The sequence below is a fragment of the Leucoraja erinacea genome, chromosome 2, assembly GCF_028641065.1.
Source record: "Leucoraja erinacea ecotype New England chromosome 2, Leri_hhj_1, whole genome shotgun sequence".
Classification (NCBI taxonomy): domain Eukaryota; kingdom Metazoa; phylum Chordata; class Chondrichthyes; order Rajiformes; family Rajidae; genus Leucoraja; species Leucoraja erinaceus.
The window spans coordinates 24,297,674-24,318,514 of record NC_073378.1 but is presented as its reverse complement, the minus strand read 5'-3'; the positions used below and the strand labels follow the sequence as shown (position 1 = coordinate 24,318,514).

The 20,841-nt window shown below is 46.1% G+C and overlaps 1 protein-coding gene across 1 annotated transcript in view; it reads right to left on the bottom strand.

Moving 5' to 3' along the window:
- ctnnb1 (catenin (cadherin-associated protein), beta 1) overlaps positions 1-9,350 on the bottom strand; it is a 43,982-nt gene extending 34,632 nt beyond the window's left edge. Inside the window, exon 1 of the mRNA XM_055653257.1 lies at positions 9,316-9,350. The gene's annotated coding sequence lies outside the window, so the exon portion shown is untranslated. The remainder of the gene's footprint in view (positions 1-9,315) is intronic.
- Positions 9,351-20,841: the final 11,491 nt, after the last annotated feature.

Sequence of the window (20,841 nt, the reverse complement as noted above, 5' to 3'; positions counted from 1 at the left end):
ATCTCTGTAGTAAATACTTTATATCTGTGACGTTTGTCCACACTTGGCTGTTAAAAGGTAATTGTGTTTTGCATCTTCCAGTCAGTGAAAGTATCAAGTTTCACCTTTAGTTTTGAATTCAACAGCAGAGGTTTCTCCACACCCATATGAGTCATACCCGAGTCCAATGTACAGATTTAGTTTTGTATACACCGGTTCCTCCCACAGCAAGTCAGACAAAATTATAGCCTTTGTACTAGACTTTAATCACATCTCTTTTTAAGTGAATCATACACGACGAAAGGACAGGTTCCAAAATAAACTCAAAGTATAATCAGGACAAGACAACACCACTCTTACAATTTGCCACATGGTCCCTGGAAAGAAAGGGGCACAGGAACTGCAAGTGCAAAAGTCTCAGGCACTGCTTAATGATTCATTCAATCAGATACCACACCACTGCCAAAGCTAACATTTATCACCCCCAATTGCAACGCTACCTCAGAAAAGCACCACGTCAGATATCAAGCATTCATTTGCTTTCCTTCACATTCCAGCATTGCAATCAGCATGGAAAGCTGACTGCGGCTCGCCGAGTCAGGGCCGTGATCACTAATATCCCCAACACAGTGCACAAGGGTCAATATGGAACAGTAGTACAAGTTCCTATGGTCTCCCGTCTTAAACACTGCTCCACATTAGTGCCAACAGACCATTTTGCATTTTGTCTCCACAGAGATGCTAGTAGAGAAAACAGAAACAACATTTACTGTATTTCTTTGAAGTTCTTCTCTGCTAAAGCAAATATTTGAAAACGGTAGTGTTTAGTTTAGAGATACAGCGCAGAAACCGGCCCGTCGTCCCACGCCAACCAGCATTCCCCGCACTAACACTATCCTACCCACACTGGGGACAATTTACAATTATACCAAAGCCAAGTAATCTACAAACCTGTACGTCTTTGGAATGTGGGATGAAACCAGAGCACCTGGAGAAAACCCACGCAGCTCACATGGTGAACTTACAAACTACAAAGGGACAGGTGTTGCGTCTTCTGCAGTTGCAGGGGAAGGTACCTGGGGAGGAGGTAGTTTGGGTGGTCAGTTCTTTTAGATTAGACCTCACAAAGCATTTGGTAGGCCAGAGACAAGGTTAATCAACTCGGTGACAGAGGGTCCTGTCTGGGACATATGACAATAAAACACTCTTGAATATCATCATTCCAGTAAAAGTTATTTTGTGTAGGAAATCTGCTCTGGTAAAGCAATGGGGATGAATAACCTTTCGGTTTTGTGTGCACTTTAACTGAAGACTGCTTCTTCCAGATTAATTAGAGTTAGCTTTTCCAACTTTGGAATGTCTTTGGAAAATGAAGTACAGATTGTTGATTGTTAGCCTAGTAGCAACCCGAGTACCCCGAATGTTACTTTAATTAGTATCTGGGCATGCACAGGGTAATCAGCCACGTGTTGATGATAAATGAATGCCATCTAATCTGTTGTTAAAGAAAGCCAGCTGACAAATCCCACTCTAACACCGCAGCTCCCACTTCTTGGAGCACCCACATTTCCACAAACTCCAACACAGCATTTCCCAAACGACGTGCAGGACTCTCCAAAGCTGCCCTTCATTACTCCTCCACACATATGGAATTCATTTCAGTAACTTCAAAGCAGCAGCGGTCTCTGTACACCTCCCTGTAACCGCACTACACCAGCATTCCTTCCAATGTGCCATACTGATTGCATTTGCAGAACCACAACTTTAAAGACAGTCTTCTGCTGCTATTGGCACAAGTTAAGAATTCTTTTAAATAAAGTAGGTATTGTACAAAGACCAGCTTTACAGTATTTATAAACTGCAAAGCAGGAAGCCATTATGAAAATGAACTATGAAAGCAGCCTGGATTAACTTGAAATCTGTTGGACTCCACTCGCACAATGCAGACGACTTTACGCCAAACAGCAAAATCTAAATCTTTAAAAATAAAGATTAAAAATTAGCAACAAGAGCAAGTCTGCAATTTATTAGTTTACGATGTGTTACCCAATTGCTTCCACAAGAAATATTATCTAAGACTGAATTCAACTTTGAAACACAATCGCTGCGTTCTACAACAAAGAATCCCCCCCCTCCTCACCCAAGGACAGAAAATGTGGTAAAAACGCCAGCATGCAAGTGAGCCATTTCCCTGGCCACACAGAAGCCCATTCACCAGGATTGTTAGCACATGCTGGCCAGAGCTGCTCCAAAAAGCTTATGAAATCCATGGGAAAAGGACAAATTGGATGCAAACTTTAGATCTGTAGCCAGGGCTAGAGGGTGTGAGCAATAGGGAGAGGTTGAGTAGGCTGGGACTCTATTCCTTGAAGTGCAGGAGGATGAGGGCTGATTTTATAGAGGTGTATAAAATCACAAGAGGAAGGACATTGTTACTATTGAGGGAGTGCAGCGTAGATTCTCCAGGTTAATTCCCGGGATGGCGGGACTGACAAATGATGAAAGAATGGGTCCACTGGGCTTGTGCTTGCTGGAATTTAGAAGGAACATACAAAATTCTTAGAGAATTGCACATGGTAGATGCAGGAAAAATGTTCCCAATGTTGGGGAGAACCAGGGGTCACAGTTTAAGAATAAGGGGTAGGCCATTTTGGACTGAGATGAGGATAAACGTTTTCACCCAGAGTTCTCTGCCACAGAAGGCAGTGGAGGCCAATTCACTGGATGTTTTCAAGTGGGAGGTAGATTTAACTCTTAGGGCTAACAGAATCAAGAGATATGGGGGAAAAGCCAGAAAGGGGTACTAATTTTGGATGATCATCCATGATCATATTGAATGGCTCAAAGGGCCGAAAGGCCTACTCCTGCACCTATTTTCCGTTTCTATCTCTCGCCCAGAGTAAGTGAATTGAGGACCAGAGGATATCGGTATAAAGTGAAGGGGGAAAGATTTAATTGGAATCTGAGGGGTAACATTTTCACACAAAGGATGCTGTATGGCTATCTGGTCAGGAAGCAAAGGATGGCGCCAGTCCTATTTATGCTGCTTCTGGGGGGGTCGTGACCAGTGGTGTACTGCAGGATCAGTGATGGATCGACAGCTATTCACCACCTCTATTATCAAGTTGGATGGGAATGAACTTGGATGGTTAGGGTGGATATCTTTAAGGCAGAGATAGATAGATTTTTGATTAGTAAGGGAGTAAAAGGTTATGGGAAGATGGCAGGAAAATAGGAGGGAGAGATAGATCAGCCATGATTGAATAGGCCGAATGGCTTAACTCTACCCCTATGCCTTATGAGGATAATTTCCTTTTATTAGGTGAGGCACAGAGCAAATGACTGGGTTTATGCCAAAACTAGGTGACTAGGTTAATACGGGAAACTAGTGAGGTGCTGAGATTATCAAAGCAGCCATTATTTCAGCCACAAGGTGTTATAGATTCATACACAACACAGAAACAGCTCTATGCCCCAATGAGTCAATGCCAACCAAGATGCCTTCCTCAGCTGGTTCCATCTGCCTGATCTGCCTACATCTCTAACTTTCCTATCCACGAACCAGTCCAAAATATTTAAACAAATTAACTGTACCCACTGATACCAGCTGCTCATTCCGTGCACCCACCACCCTCAGTTTGAATGTCTCAGGGCCTCTTTAAAATCTTTCCCCTCGCCTCCAACCATGCTCTCCAGTTTTAGACTCTATCTACCCAATCAATGCCCCTCAATTTTACAAACTACTAGGTGACCTCTCAGCCTCCTGCACTCCAGTGAAAGCAATCCCAGTATATCCTTTCAAGATGGCCAGTCAAGGCAACATCCAATATTTTGTAGAACTGTGTCGATGTCCCAACTCTATATTTGATTTTATTGTCATATGCCCAAAATTAAATTCTTAAATTACATGGGATTTAGCTAGGTTTTTCAAAAAGAATAGATCTCCCCAGGAGACAGGTCTCGGTGGGCCAGAGGGCCTGTTTCCACGCTGTATCTCTAAACTAAACTAAAGGTTAAAGCAAAAATAGACACAAAAAGCTAGAAGGAATGGGCAACGTTTCAGGTTGAAACCCTTCTTCAGACTGGTTAGGGATAAGGGAAACTAGAGATATAGACGGTGATGTCGAGAGATAAAGAACAATGAATGAGAGATAAAAGAAACAGGCCATTAAAAGCTGTTTGTAGGGTGAAAATGAGAAGCTGGTGCGACTTGGGTGGGGGATGGAGAGAGGGGGAATGCCGGGGCTACCTGAAGTTAGAGATATCAATATCCATACCACTGCTCAAGCAAATATGAGATACTGTTCCTTCAATTTGCATTTAGCCTCACTCAATGGAGGAGACCGAGTTCAGCTGAGGAGGTTAAAGCAGCTGAATAAATTCCTGAGAAACTCACCTCCAGGGTTTCGGAGCCAGCAGCAAAATTAGGTTGGGCATCTATCTCTCACCAGCAAAGAAACAGGCCTGCATCATACACTTTATGCAATCTTAGGCAAAATATTCAGGTGTTATATCATCAGCAAATACACTGAAAATGGGTCAATGTTTTCAATACATTTCATTTTTCAGCTCCAAGAAGATTCACATTAAAACATTTCACATACTGTATTTTAGCAACTACACATTACATCTTGCATTGCTGGCAGATGCCAGCCTGCAGCTTAATGAAAGTAAACTGGAATGGGTATAAAGCAAGATCCGACTCATCTGGATACCAGCTACACTCCAGTCCTTCAAGTGGATCCATTGCAGGACCACACTAAATGTCCGCCATTATACCTCATCATATATCTTTTACGTCAGTAAGTAATAACAAAAGACCGAGGGATGCTGCTAGATAGATTTTAAAAAATAGGCAATGATAGGGAGAACTGCACGTAACACAGGCAGGTGAATGACTGAGGAACCAACAAAATGGGTGTCCATGTATGGCTTGAGTCGCCTATCCATGTTCTCCACATATGCTGCCTGACCCTCTGAGTTCCTCCAGCAGTCTTTATTTTTTCTTTAACAAGTACATTTGTATTTACGTGCAGACAAATATGCTGAATACTAGTATGTAACAAGAATGGCCAGCAATATTGGCCGAGTGGATTGTGCATTGGAACATCCGCCTACATTCACTGGGGAAAGGCCAATGGGCATCTTTTGAAAAGGCACAACATTTCAGTGTCTGGCCTAATTGCACTAGATTCATAAAGCCACCATTGACAAGTCCAACCTCCTTTTCCTACATTTACAACGTAGGAGCAACTGTACAATGTGGGTTTTGTGCATAAAGAAAATCAGTTTCACGTGTACCGAGGTACAGTGAAAAGCTTTTGTTGCGTGCTAACCAGTCAACGGAAAGACAATGCATTATTACAATCAGTAGAGACCCAATCTAGCTGGCACCAAATTATCTAGTCAGTTGCAGGCATTAAGTGGTAAATGAATGAAAAAGGCGTCTCTTACCTTTACCAACCACGCGTGTAAAGGTGATTAGATTTGTGACAAACAACAGGCGAGGTTAATAATTCACTCGGCTAAATACCAATACCTTCTGTACGCCTGCAGCCCGACAATGACACAACTAAAGTTGTCCAAAACAACCAGGAATGTAGCAAATAACAAACGTGAAATGTGATGCTCTCAATGACCACACCTTATATTATACAGTATCATAAATATTCACATGGTAGTGGGAAACTGACTATTCACTAGAAAGCGGAAGGGTGGGTCAAACTGAGTTACAAATTCACCACTCTCCTTATTGCTTAGATTTTCCAAATATAGTCCAATGGATTCTGGCCATGCTGAGCAACAGAGACAAGGGGATAATCAGAGTATAAATTACTCAACTTTAAATTCACCAGTGCTATTCCAAATTTGATGTTATTGAGAAAACAGGTAATAAGGTTTCAAAACTATAGAAGGAAGAGAAAAAAAAATCTGTGCATCGTACCAAACTTGGAAAGACTGTAAATTATACAAAGTAAACATTTATTTCACTCAATTTGGATGTGACACTGCAGCTCAAATAATCTGCTGCATGTCAAAACTCTTTTATATTTGAAATATATTTTTTATTATTTTTTTCTGGAAGAGAGTTTGTTTGTGTGTGTGTGTGTGTGTGTGTGTGTGGGTGTGTGTGTGTGTGTGTGTGTGTGTGTGTGTGTGTGTGTGTGTGTGTGTGTGTGTGTGTGTGTGTGTGTGTGTGCGCACAATAACATAGTGCCAACAATAACATACACGCACACACATACATAAAAAATATTAAAATTAAGTGTTTTGGCATGCAAAAGACTACTCGAGCTGCTGTGTCATTCAGCTTTCATTCAACTGGAAATGCAAGACAAATTATAATTAAAAAGTTATAAGCAATGGAAGTTAAAATGCAAACCGTTGTTCAGTTTCAAGAGTTGCAGGTTTTGATCATGCAGCTTCCAGACAGCATTTTACTTCACTAATAAAAGAAAACAAATCAACCATATCTCAAACTTAAATCCCAGCAGCATATTACAATAAAGTGTATTGTTCCAATGAAACAGATTAGTGGCGTACAAATCAAACTTCAGCAGATCAACACAGAACAGGGTAACTCCTCTGGAGAGAAACACTGGTTTCAAGCATTGCAGGTCTGGGCAGTGGGTCCCAGTTACCAATGGACAACGGCATGCTCCAGAAACGGGTCGTCTGACATTCATTAAAGTGCATCTTCATTACTGAGGCACTGGCACAATTTGAACCTTCGTAACAATTTGCAACTGCAATAAAATGAGTCGACGTCGTCATAGCTCACACAGTATTAGAAATAACAGGCGTATGTGGGACAGCGGGAGAGTTGCTGCGTTACAGCGCCAGAGACCCACCCGGCTTTGATACTGAATACGGATACATGTTTTCCCTGTGACCGCGTGGGTTTTCTCCAGGTGCTCCGGTTTCCTCCCACACTATTAAAACCATACAGATTTGTAGGTTAGTCGGCTATGATAATTAAGTATTTATTTAAAAAATTGTCCATAGAGTGTGGAATATTGCTAATGTGTGGAATGATTGCTGGTCAGCACAGACTCAGTGGACCAAAGGGCTTGTTTCGGCACAGTACCTCTAAAACTAAGACCATAAAGCACATTAAAATGAAGAAACAATCCTTGAGCAAAATCAAACCTGTTTAGAACAACTGTTAAATTAAAGCAACCTATTAAATCATATCAACCGTGTATGTATGAAAAACTTTGAAATTTGTGGCAATATCCATTTTCTAGACAACAGGCAAATTACCCAAGACAAAGATTAAGTCAAAACTGCATGAGGAAAACCACCAACACAAAAGTTTTGCATTTCAACAGTTTAAATTCATGTATTCATATGTAAGGTACATCAGTTGAAGCTCGGCAATAAGCCACCACTTTCCCCCGTGTAAAGCCCCTCAATGGCCACAAGATTCTGGCTGGTATTCATGCTCTCCTTTCCCAACAGCCCTTCACACCCTCGCAAAACAAACGCAGGACAAAATGTGGTGGAAAGAACTGCAGATGCTGGTTTAAATTGAAGGTAGACACAAAATGTTGCAATAACTCAGCGGGACAGGCAGTATCTCTGGAGAAGGAATGGGTGACGTTTTGGGTCGAGACTCTTCTTCAGACTGAGTAATCCAGTATTTTGTGTCTAAACACAGGGCAAAGCCACGCTCACTCAACATGCATAGACAACTCCCCATTTCCCCAAGGATTGCAACCAATTTACACAAACTCAGACAATTTGGGGAAGAGATTAAAATTAAATACATAAAACAAGCCCTGCAGCCAGAATCAAACTGTACAGAAACAGGCCTTCGGCCCACCTTGTCCATGCCTACCATGTTAACATCCTGGCCATGGCTCATTTGCCCCGTATCCCTGTATACCCATCCACTCCTATAATTCAATTATTAAATAATTTATAAGAACGTATTAGAGTTCCAAACATCATTGAAATTTCCAAAGAAAACTTTTGATGCCGACATATTTCTGATCAGCATCATCGCATTGCCAGTAACCCTCCACAACAGAACCTCCCTGTTCACCCACTGCTAACGTCAGCTCAATCTCTCCAAATATTCCGTCACTGACCAAAAACATTTTTAAATGTAAATTCCCAACTACCTGATAACGCACAACTCATCTGAAGATTAATGAGAGTCGTCACACATTGTACTAAAACAACATGAATGAACCCTCTCCCTGTGAGCTCGGAGAGTTAACCCATAGGGTAATCTCCACCCACCCGAGTGCAGGCCTGCCCACTGAAGCACAGAGCCAGCCCACTCCCGAGTGGTGAGCTGCTCGCTCAGCAGGTAAGTGGCTAGACACAGGCAACTGCAGATGCTGGGATCCTGCATACACAGAGTGCTGGAGTAACTCAGCGGGTCAGGCAGCATCTCTGAAGAACATGGATAGGTGACGTTTCACAGAGTGCTGGAGTAACTCAGCGGGTCAGGCGGCATCTCTGGAGAACATGGATAGGCGACGGTTCAGGTCAGGGATCCTACTTCAGACTGCTCCGAGAACTATTTTACACGACATCCCGTCTCACAGATAAACTTCCCAGAGGCAGCTAACATAAATAAACCCCTTCCTCGAAAATCTTGCAAATGCTTTATCAGTCGTTGGCGGAAGGTAAATTATGTTATGTAAACGTAACGATAGATTCTTGTTTTCTTCAACTCTATGATACTTTTTAAACTCTTCGTGAGCAAATTCACTTTTTGCCTGTCGCTCAAACCATTCTTCATTGAGCAAACGGCTGCCGGGGAACTTACCACCCAGTTCCTCTCCAAGTTTCGCAGGAATATCACCACGGAAAACTACATGGTCCCCCGCCCCCCACACACACACACACACCCTCACACAGAAAACAGCCACTCCCACTGGTAAACCCCCCACCACCACCACCACCACACGGGCTAGGGAACACACACAGCCCTGGGCCTGACAAACTGCCCCTGTAAACACCCACTGCCCCCTCCCCCCTCACCCCGGGGTAAACAGCCCCTCGCACCCGCGAGTAAACACCCGCCTCCTCCTCCAGTAATTACCCCCCTTCTCCTCACCCCCACCCCCTCCCCGGGGGCAAACACACACCCCCCCTGAACTGAAACTCACCCCCGGGGCAGGAGGAGCGCGTCTCCCGCCGGACCCCCCCCCCCCTTCCCCCCTTCCCCGGCCCCCCTCACCACAGCGTCCACTCGCTCCCGGCCCCCCCATCGCCCACTCTCTGGGCCCGGCCCGACCCGACACCCGCTGCCTATCCCCGGGCCCCCTCGTCCCCCAACCCCGGCCCCCTCGTCACCCCCCCTCTCTCCTCTCCCCTCACCGTCTCCGCCTCTGTCGCCTCCTCCCGCCGCCGCCTCCAGCTCCAACCAAGATGGCGCGGGGCGGCGACGCGGCTCTTAAAGCGGCGGTGACGCGGCCGCCCCTTCCGCGCGGCAAGTAGTGCGCGGGCCGCACCAACACCCGGGAGGGGGACGGACACACACACACACACACACACAGTGGCGCCGCCCTCACTCGGCGCCGCCAGCACAGCTGCAGTACAACAATTCATGTATAAACCAGTAGTTGGATTCCATGCCTGAGGACTGTGAGCACTGCAGCCACCATCCCCTCTCTGCTCTTCACCATCGCCGCCCCCCCCCCTCCCCTCAGTGGGCCGGCCCGGTGCTGCGGCCGCGGAGGCGCCGTCGCTGTAGTCCCGGCAGCCGCTCGCGCAGTGGCGAATCCGGGCCCGCGCTGCACGGCTGCAACGCAACGCACCCTCCCCCCGCTTCAATGCAACCACCACACTCCCTGCACTGCTGCAATGCAACTTGCACTCTCTCCCCCCCACTCTAGTGCAACTTCCACATCCTGCACGGCTGCAATGCACTCACTCCCCGCTGCAATGGAACTTCCACAGCTCATGCACGGCAGCAATGCAACTTCCCACTGCAACGCACTCTTCCCGCTGCAATGTAGCTTCCACAGCTCCTGCACGGCTGCAGTGCAACCTCCCGCTCCCTGCACTGCTACAATGCATCCTCGCGCCCGCTGCACGGCTAATGCAATGCAACATGCACTGCTACAATGTTTCACACACCCCTTGCACTCCTGCAGTGTAGTTTCCACACACCCCTGCACGGTTGCAACGCATCCCACCTAACATTGCAACCTCCACATACCCTGCACGTTGTATGCACCAAAGATTATAGAGCGGACAATCTTTGGTATGCACTCAGTCTCCCCTGCAATGCATCCTCCCACAGGCTGCACGCCTGCAGTGCACTCTCTCCCCGCCCGGTGCTCTGCAACCTCCATGGGGCCTCTGCGCGGCAATAATGCACCTCCCCCCGCTGCAATGTAGCCTCCCCCAGCCCCTGCACGGGTGCAATGCACTACTGCAACACAACCTCCCTGCGTTCACTGTGGCTGATTGCAACTTCCCTCCCTTTGCACAAGTTCGCTTCGCTGTCGAGCAACTTTTACTTTACTTCACAGAGTCTCAGCAAACTTCAAGGAGTTTGCAACACAAAGAGGCGCGACGTTACGCAAAGACTGATCACGCACATTCCTTTGCATTCTGCGTGATCTAGTTGTTGCATGAACTATTGGGTTTGGTTCGCTTCTAACAAACAGTGCTGGATGGGCCGCCACAGTATCCCGCGCGGATGCTGCCTGTTGCCTGTTGCTGTTGCGGGCATTTTTGCGGAAATGGTCGCCGCAAATCCTCCCTACACAAAGACAGCGTGGAGCAAAGCCGCTGCCCGCTCGCGTCCGTCCGTCCCATCCACCCACTTCCCGCAGCGGCAGAGTTGCTGCCTCACAGCGCCCGTTCCATCCCGACTACGGGGGCTTTCTGTGCGGAGTTTGCACGTTCTCCCCGTGATCTGCGTGGATTTTCTCCGGGTGCTCCGGTTTTCTCCCACACTCCAAAGACGTGCGGGTTTGTGGGTTCTATTGGCTTCTGTAAATTGTCCCTAGTGTGTGATGGGAGTGCTATTATGTTCACCAGGTTAATTCCCGGTTTGGCGGGATTGACATAATGAAAGAATGAATGGGACGACTGGGCTTGTATTCACTGGAATTTGGAATGATGAGAGGATATCTTACATAGAAACATAATTTCGTTCAGACCGAAAGATCTGAATGACAATAAAGGAATCTATTTTTTTCTCTATGGTCAGTGTGAATTCCAGAAGACCAATAGACATAGTAGAATTAGGCCATTCGGCCCACTGAGTCTACACCGCCATTGAATCATGGCTGATCTATCTTTCCCTCTCAATACCATTCTCCTGCCCCATAACCTTTGACACACGTACTAATCAATAACCTATTAATCTCTACCTTAAAAACACAATCACAATCAATCACAATAATACTTTATTAGCCAAGTATGTTTTGCAACATACGAGAAATTTCATTTGCCACTGACTTGGCCTCCACAGCCTCTTATGGCAATGAATTTCATCCTCTGTGTAAAGAAATTCCTCCTCATCTTCCTAAAGGAACGTCCTTTAATTCTGAGGCTGTGACCTCTGGTCCTAGACTCTCCCACTAATGCCAAAATCAGACCCTCTCTCGCACCTCCCGCTGCTGAAAGACTCATCCATGCCTTCATCTCCTCCCAACTGGACTACTGCAACTCACTTCTCCTTGGCATCAGCTCCACCTACATCAACCGACTCCAACTGGTCCAGAACGCAGCTGCCCGACTCATCACCCACACCAAATCCTGGCATCACATCACTCCAGTCCTCAAACAACTTCACTGGCTTCCCATCTCCCACCGGATCACCTACAAAATCATGGTCCTCACCTACAAAGCCCTCCACCATTTGGCCCCCCCATATCTCACTGACCTTCTCTCCCCCTACCAATCCTCACGGTCCCTCAGATCTACATCAGCCGGTTTCCTCTCCATCCACAAATCCAACCTCCGCAGTTTTGGGGACAGAGCCTTCTCCAGGGCAGCTCCCAGGCTCTGGAACTCCCTCCCCCAACTGATCCGCAATTCTGTGTCCCTCACCATCCTCCAGTCCCGCCTCAAGACCCATCTCTTCACCTCTGCCTATCCTTAGCCCCACGTCCCCCTCCCTTTTCATCTGTGCTTGAATTGCCTCATATTGTGTTTTGAATTGAATTCTGTCTTTAATTTGTGTACTAGTCATGTCCCTACTATTTATTTCATTCCGCATACATGTTTTTCCTCTACTTGCTAAATTTTTGTAAGGTGTCCTTGAGACTCTTGAAAGGCGCCCATAAATAAAATTTATTATTATTATTATTAATGGGAACATCCTCTCCACATCCACTCTATCCAGGCCTTTCACTATTCAGTAAGTTTCAATGAGACCCCCCCCACTCATCTTTCTCTGTGGGCTAAAGGGTCTGTTTCCACGCTGTGTCTTTGAACTAAACAAGAAACTGGAACCAAAATGCTGGAAGACCTCAGCTGGTCAGGCAGCCTCTGTGGAAGGAGGAGCAGGTTAACATTGAGGGTCAAAGCCCCAACGGGATGGGGAGCTGGGATCACGAGGGGATGAGTGTCAGGGGAAAACGAATGTAGGGTGAAGCTGCAGCGTTACAGAGACAGAGACCCGGGTTCGATTCTGACCTTGGGCGCTGTCTGTACCGTGTTTGTGCGTTCTCCCCGTGACCACGTGGGTTTTCTCCGGTTCCTCCCACACCATAAAGGCATACGGGTTACAATACAATGAACTTTATTTTTCCGTTAGGAACTTTGGTTTCTGCAGCCATACAATAACAAGAAACAATTAACAAGACACACAACCAACACAATTCACACAGACATCCATCACAGTGAATCTCCTCCTCACTGTGATGGAAGGCAAAGTCTTGTCTCTCCCCTGCTCTCCATCCTCTCCCGATGTTAAAGCCCCCGGCGGGCGATGGTAAGTCCCGCGGCCATTAAGTCCGCGCCGGCGATGTAAGGCCCTGCTCTGGGTCTTAATGTTGGAGCCCCCGGCGGGCGATGGCATGTCCCGCGGCTGTTAAAGCCGCGCCGGACAATGTCAGGCCCCGCTCCGGGTCGTTTTCAGCCCCGCAACTCAGGCGGGAGAAGCTGCCGCCGCGGGAGCTCGGAAAAGCGGTCTCCCTCCAGGGACCCGCAAACTCCCGATGTCACCGTCCACAGGCCTGCAGCTGGAGCCCCCGAAGCCCCGAAGACTGGCCGCAGCCTCGCCCCACCACAGCTCCCCACGCTACGAGGCCGGCCAGCCCCACGATCGTAAGTCCGCAGACTCCGCGACTGGAGCCCCCAGGTCGTTTTGGTTGGAGGCCTCACCACGGTGCTAGGCCCCAACGACAACGGAGACCCGACAGGTAAAAGGTCGGGTCTCCCATGCAGGGAAGAGATTTAAAAGTTTCCCCCACCTACCCCCCATGTGTTATCTACAGGCCCCCAAATAGTAGTCCGGATGTAGGGGGTACGTTGCAGCAGGAGTTAAAACTGGCATGTAACAAAGGTAATGCCACTGTGGTGATGGGGGATTTCAATATGCAGGTAGACTGGGAAAATCAGGTTGGTTCAGGACCCCAAGAAAGAGAGTTTGTAGAGTGCCTCCGAGACGGATTCTTAGAGCAGCTTGTATTGTAGCCGGCCAGAGAAAAGGCAATTCTGGATTTAATGTTGTCCAATGAACCAAATATGATAAGAGAACTCGAGGCAAAGGAACCGCTTGGAGGTAGTGATCATAATATGATTAGTTTTAATCTATAATTTGAGAAGGAGAACATTAAATCGGAAGTGGCAGTGATGCAGCTGAACAAAGGGGACTCTGAAGGCATGAGAGGGGAGCTGGCCAAGGTCGACTGGAAAGGGATCCTAGCAGGAATGACGGTGGAACAGCAATGGCAGGAATTTCTGGGCATAATCCGGAAGATGCAAGATTATTTCATTCCAAAAAGGAAGAAAGATTCTAAGGGGAGTAGGAGGCAACCGTGGCTGACAAGAGAAATTAGGGGTGGAATAAAACTAAAAGAAAAGATGTATAACACAGCAAAGAGTAGCCAGAAGCCAGAGGATTGGGAACCTTTCATAGGACAACAGAAGGAAACAAAACGGGCAATACGGGCTGAAAAGATGATGTACGAGGGGAAGCTGGCCAGGAATATAAAGAAGGACAGTAAAAGCTTCTTTAGATATGCAAAAGGGAAAAAAGAGTAGCAAAGTCAAATGTGGGTCCCTTGAAGGCAGACACGGGTGAAATTATTATGGGCAACAAGGAAATGGCAGAAGAGTTGAATAGGTACTTCGGATCTGTCTTCACTAAGAAAGACACAAACAATCTCCCAGATGTACTGGAGGACAGAGGATCGAAGGGGGTAGAGGAACTGAAATAAATTTTCATTAGGCGAGAAATAGTATTGGGTAGACTAATGGGACTGAGGGATGATAAATCCCCTGGGCCTGATGGTCTGCATCCCAGGGTCCTCAGGGAGGTGGGTCTAGAAATAGTGGACGCATTGGTGATCATTTTCCAATGTTCAATAGATTCAGGATCAGTTCCTGTGGATTGGAGGATAGCTAATGTTATCCCACTTTTCAAGAAAGGAGCAAGAGAGAAAACGGGGAATTACAGACCAGTTAGCCTGACTTCGGTGGTGGGAAAGATGCTGGAGTCAATTATTAAAGAGGTAATAATGGGGCATTTGAATAGCTGTAAAAGGATTAGTCAACATGGATTTATGAAAGGGAAATCATGCTTGACTAATCTTCTGGATTTTTTTGAGGATGTGACTAGTAAAATGGATGAAGGGGTGCCAGTGGATGTAGTGTATCTAGACTTTCAGAAAGCCTTTGATAAGGTCCCGCACGGGATACTGGTGACTAAAATTAGAGCACATGGTATTGTGGGTAGGGTGTTGACATGGATAGAAAATTGGTTGGCAGACCAGAAGCAAAGAGTAGGAGTGAACAGGTCCTTTTCAGAATGGCTGGCAGTGGCGAGTGGAATGCCGCAAGGCTCGGTGTTGGGGCCGCAACTGTTTCCCATATATATTAATGATTTGGAAGAGGGAATTAGGAGCAACACTAGCAAGTTTGTGGATGACACAAAGCTGGGTGGCAGTGTGAACTGCGAAGAGGATGTTAGGAGGTTGCAGGGTGACCTGGACAGGTTGAGTGAGTGGGCAGATGCGTGGCAGATGCAGTAAAATATAGATAAATGTGAGGTTATCCACTTTGGCGGAAAAAACAATGGGGCAAATTATTATCTCAATGGGGTTAGGTTAGGTAAGGGGAAGGTGCAGCGAGACCTGGGCGTCCTTGTACACCGGTCACTGAAAGTTGGCTTACAGGTACAGCAGGCAGTGAAGAAAGCTAATGGAATGTTGGCCATCATAACAAAAGGATTTCAGTATAGGAGTAAAGAGGTTCTGCAGTTGTATAGGGCTCTGGTAAGACCACATCTGGAGTATTGTGTACAGTTTTGGTCTCCTAATTTGAGGAAGGACATCCTTGTGATTGAAGCAGTGCAGCGTAGGTTCACAAGATTGATCCCTGGGATGGCGGGACTGTCATATGAGGAAAGATTGAAAAGACTAGGATTGTATTCACTAGAGTTTAGAAGGATGAGGGGGGATCTTATAGAAACATATAAAATTATAAAAGGACTGGACAAGCTAAATGTAGGAAAAATGTTCCCAATGTTAGGCGAGTCCAGAACCAGGGGCCACAGTCTTAGAATAAAGGGGAGGTCATTTAAGACTGAAGTGAGAAAAAACGTTTTCACCCAGAGTTGTGAATTTATGGAATTCCCTGCCACAGAGGGCAGTGGAGGCCAAGTCACTCGATGGATTTAAGAGAGAGTTAGATAGAGCTCTAGGGGCTAGTGGAGTCAAGGGATATGGGGAGAAGGCAGGCACGGGTTATTGATAGGGGACGATCAGCCATGATCACAATGAATGGCGGTGCTGGCTCGAAGGGCCGAATGGCCTCCTCCTGCACATATTTTCTATGTTTCTATATACACTGTTAAAAAACACTATAAAAATCACAGCAAACAGGACAAAAATAAAATAAATGGACAGACGAATTGCAGGGGCCGTGCCATTACAGCGCCGCCATTTTGTAGGTTTGCAGGTTAATTGGCTTTGGTAAATTGTCCCCCGTGTGTGTGTGGGATAGCGTTAGTGTACGAGGTGATCAGCGGTCGGCATGGACTCAGTGGGCCGATGGGCCTGTTTCCACTCTGCATCCTTAAACCAAAACTTCATCAACATCGAAGTGTTGATGCACTTGTGGCAAGACTTATGTAAGATTTCATTGTATGTCATGAAAAGCTAATTGGAAGTGATGCCTGGAGCCCCTGTCCCACTTGGGCGATTTTGTCGGCGACTAGGCTGTCATCACATGTTCCCGGGGTGACGCCTGTATGGTCATGAGTTGTCTGCTCAAGTCGCCTAAAGAGTTGTAACGTTTTTCTGGTCGCCGCTGGATTTTGAAATGTTCTAAACTTTTCGGCGACTGTGGGCTAGACGTAGCTTGTCTTCTCCTGGCGTAGGTGCTGTCGTAGGTTGTCGCCAGGATGTTGCTGGTTGTCTGAAGAAGGGTTTCGGCCCGAAGCGTTGCCCTTTTCCTTTGCTCCATAGATGCTGCTGCACCCGCTGAGTTTCTCCAGCTTTTTTGTGTACCTGACGCTGGTTGTCGCCAGGTGACGTTGGTTGTCGCCGGGTGCGGACTTCATTGGCGACTACCTACGTCAACCGGCGACAGGTACCGGCGACTGAATTGTCTTCAGTTGTCGCCGACAGGGTCGTTGCTTGTCCTAGCTTGTCGTGGGTGGACGTAGGTTAACCGGTTGTCGTAGGTGTGGTCGTAGTTGGACGTCCTAAAGGGTCGCGGTTGTCGGCAGCTTGACGTCGTCTAGGTGGTCGGTTGTTGTAGACATTGTCATTGGGGGAGGGGAGGGGGGGACCATGTCGACGGCAGTAGCCGAACAAAATCGCCTAAGTGGGACATGCCCTTGACATTAAGCTGCACACTAACTGTGGCCTGGACCGTGAGAGGTGTGAGCAAGCTCAGGACCTCCCGCTGACCCCCCCCCCCACTGACCCTCGGGACTGTCTGACCCTCCGACCTTCTGCTGACCCTCAGGAGACGGTGGTTCCGGTGTGTGGACAATAGACAATAGGTGCAGGAGTAGTCCATTCGGCCCTTCGACCCAGCACCGCCATTCAATGTGATCATGGCTGATCATCCCCAATCAGTACCCCCGTTCCTGCCTTCTCCCCATATCCCCTGACTCCGCTATTTTTAAGAGCCCTATCTAGCTCTCTCTTGAAAGCATCCAGAGAACCTGCCTCCACCGCCCTCTGAGGCAGAGAATTCCACAGACTCACCACTCTCTGTGAGAAAAAGTGTTTTCCTCGTCTCCGTTCTAAATGGCCTACTCCTTATTCTTAAATCAGAACCACTGTCTGATAAGGGACATCTCCCAGGTCGTGCGTTACCTGCAATAATGACCCTGGTCAGCTCTGATTATACAATGGTGAACAGTTAGTAGTGTACATTATACTGTGAGTAAACAGTGTACACTGAGTAAACAGTGCTGTAAGCAGTGTACAGCAGGGTGTACTGTGTGATATACCGTTCGGCATAGTGAATATACATTGTACATTACAATATACTGTAGACAATATACAGTGTACATTGCTGTGTACAGCACAGTTTACAGTCTAGTATACAGTGCACGGCCCTATATACAGTGAGCAGTGTGATTATACAAAGAGTATTCCCCTTCATGGAGTTGTTCAGTTTAACCCACACCAAGGTGTTTGTACTTATCAACATGGGTGATGTAAACGTGGGCACCCAGAGACACCAGTAACAACAGCTCCTGGACCCAGCCCCCACCATCTCTCTGGGACAACTGGACTGGGGAAGGTCACACATTGAATACAGTGTCTTTGTACAACTATTATCAGTAGAAGAAAGAGTCAGCAGGATAAAGGTGTACAAAATCATGAGGGGAATAGATCGGGTAGACGCACAGATTCCTTTACCCAGAGCAGGGGAATCGAGGACCAGAGGACATAGGTTTAAGGTGAAGGGGAAAAGATTGAATACAAACTTGAGGAGCAACTTTTCCACACAGAGGGTGGTGGGTGTATAGAACGAACTGCCAGAGGAGGATAGGGTACACCTAAATGCTGGAGAAACTCAGCGGGTGCAGCAGCATCTATGGAGCGAAGGAAATAGGCAACGTTTCAGGCCGAAACCCTTCTACAGATATCAAGGTATGCCAGAGGAGGTGGTTGAGGCTGGGACTAAAACAACGTTTAAGAAACATTTAGATAGGTGCATGGATAGGACAGGTTTCGAGGGCTACGTGGGCAAACGTGGGCAGGTGGGACTAGTGTAGATGGGGCAAGTTGGGCCGAATGTTTCCACGCTGTATCACTCTGCGACTAATGGAATATTTTAAACTCCCTCATCACCTTCTGAATTTTGGGAAATGGGAGGGTTGTGGTTGACAAAAGGACACAGAGTGCTGGAGTAACTCAGCGGATCAGGCAGCATTTGTGGAGAATATGGATAGGTGACGTTTCACAGAGTGCTGGAATAACTCAGTGGGTCAGGCAGCATCTCTGGAGAATATGGATAGGTGACGTTTCACAGAGTGCTGGAATAACTCAGTGGGTCAGGCAGCATCTCTGGAGAACATGGATAGGTGACGTTTCGGATTGAGACCTATCCGCAGACTGATTGTAGGGGGGAGGGGTGGAGAGGAAAGCTGGAAAAGGCAGGTAACAGGTGGAACAGGCAGGTCGATTGAAGCTGCGGATCCACCAGTAATTGTTCCCGTCAGGTGATTATCGATGCGGAAATTCTCGTGCACCGTCACGGGAACACTTTGAAATTTCCCGACTGAAGCAGAGTGCGGAGGAGCAATGCTGCTTGTCGGCAGTGGTTTTCCTGCAACATTGCAGGAGAGGCCATCAGCCACGAAATACAGTGGCGTTCCTCAAACAGTTCCTTCCACTGCTTCATTTTCTCACAGTGAGAATATGCGAGTCAGGACATTGTGCTTTATGGAGAATTAGGATCATCAATGCATTCGGTATTTCAATAGGTTGAGACACAGCTAGAATGCAAGGTCTACATGACCCATGTATGTTAGCACGGTATCCATGTGTGGTCACATTACACTCATGAAACGTGTTCAATATTTCCCAAGGCCATTTTAATGTCATTGGGATTAAATAACTGCCCCTCGTCAAAAATGCTGATACACAATATAGATCATATAATAATAATAATAATTCCTCTCTACGATACACTTAGATACGCCAAGGCTTCCCAATCACAATGCACGTCTGTTGTAACCCTTGCTTAAGAAAAGCCGATCAAAATGCAATAACAAGTGGATTTTATTACTGAATAACAAATAAACAACAGGCTCCCAAAAAGCACGGGTATTGTGAGTTGAATGATTATTAATTTAGGGCATTGTACTGATGTGGTTTGAATTGTAATATTATTTAATATTAAAACTGGCAATGTTTGATTGTAGCATTGCGTTACATATGGTGCGGGAACAATGCCAGTCTGACCGTCCATAAGCAGGGCTGTGTCGACACGATGTCTCCCTGTCACAGTGAACACGGCAACATTAAAATCACTTAAGCATTTCATAATTTTGACCATAACTACTTTGCCTGCACATTAAACTCTCCAAAATACCCTGCTGTGTGGAATACATATTTGTTCAAGTGCGTGCTAAGGGACATAACACTGTCCTTTGCTATTGATAATGGATTTGCAAATATATCCCTTTAGACAGTTGCGAAAAGCAACACCACAAGGTTAGTCGCAATGAATTAATGCTGGTGTGCATCTTATATTTATGTTACCAACATGTGCTCATTTATTTCATAATCAGAGATCCGAAACATATTTATATATGAATAAAGTACTTGGACCGTCGCAAACCTCCCTCTTACTGCAATGCTGAGGACATTTCAGAAAGCATGTATGTCCTTTAGTTAAATATCCCAATTTTCCAACAGCCAAAGGTTTTCTTAAACAACTAAAAAAAATTCCAGTCCACATTTAGAGCGGAATCTTGGTTGATGCAAACTGCGACAGCTTGACGGTGAAAAGGTTTTAATGTGACCACAGGTTTGTCTCATTTAGTCGAAAAGTCAAAAAGCTCTCACTTTGAAAATTAAAAAAACACGAATGCCCGTAAAATGAGGGGGGAAATGTATGCAAAGATAACCTTTGGTGAAAATAGCATATTAAAATACAAGTCCTGCATCATTTCACAAATCAACAGACAAAAGATTTCTCACAAATATCTGTGAAAATTAAAGCTGCATTGCAGAAAACGGCTAAATGTGTAAAAATAATAAATGTTCATTTTATTCACAATTAGAACATAATAATTGGGAACCATCTGTACATTGAACCCAACATTAATTTTCAGCTCCGGAATAGTATTTAAGCAGAGAGAGGTTCACGCCAGCTCTGATTATTGATCGATGCATCTATTTTGACAAAACATTGTTGTATTGTGGTGTTGATAGCTAAACGCCACAGATAGAAATATCCTTTACATATCTCTAAATAGTTACTCCAGCATTTTGTGTCTATCTTCGGTCTAAACCAACATCTGCAGTTCCTTTTCTAAATATTATTTCCTTTGCGATTTCTAAATAATCTATTCATATTTACCCACAAAAGCATTGTCCACACTTATGTGACAAAGATGTTCGGGGCAAACAGATTAATTACTGATTGAGCCAACATCACAAACAGATAAATGATCCACAATGTCCACCGTTTATTGAGCAACTTGACAAGCCCGTTAACAAAGGCAAACGTGAAGTTTACGGA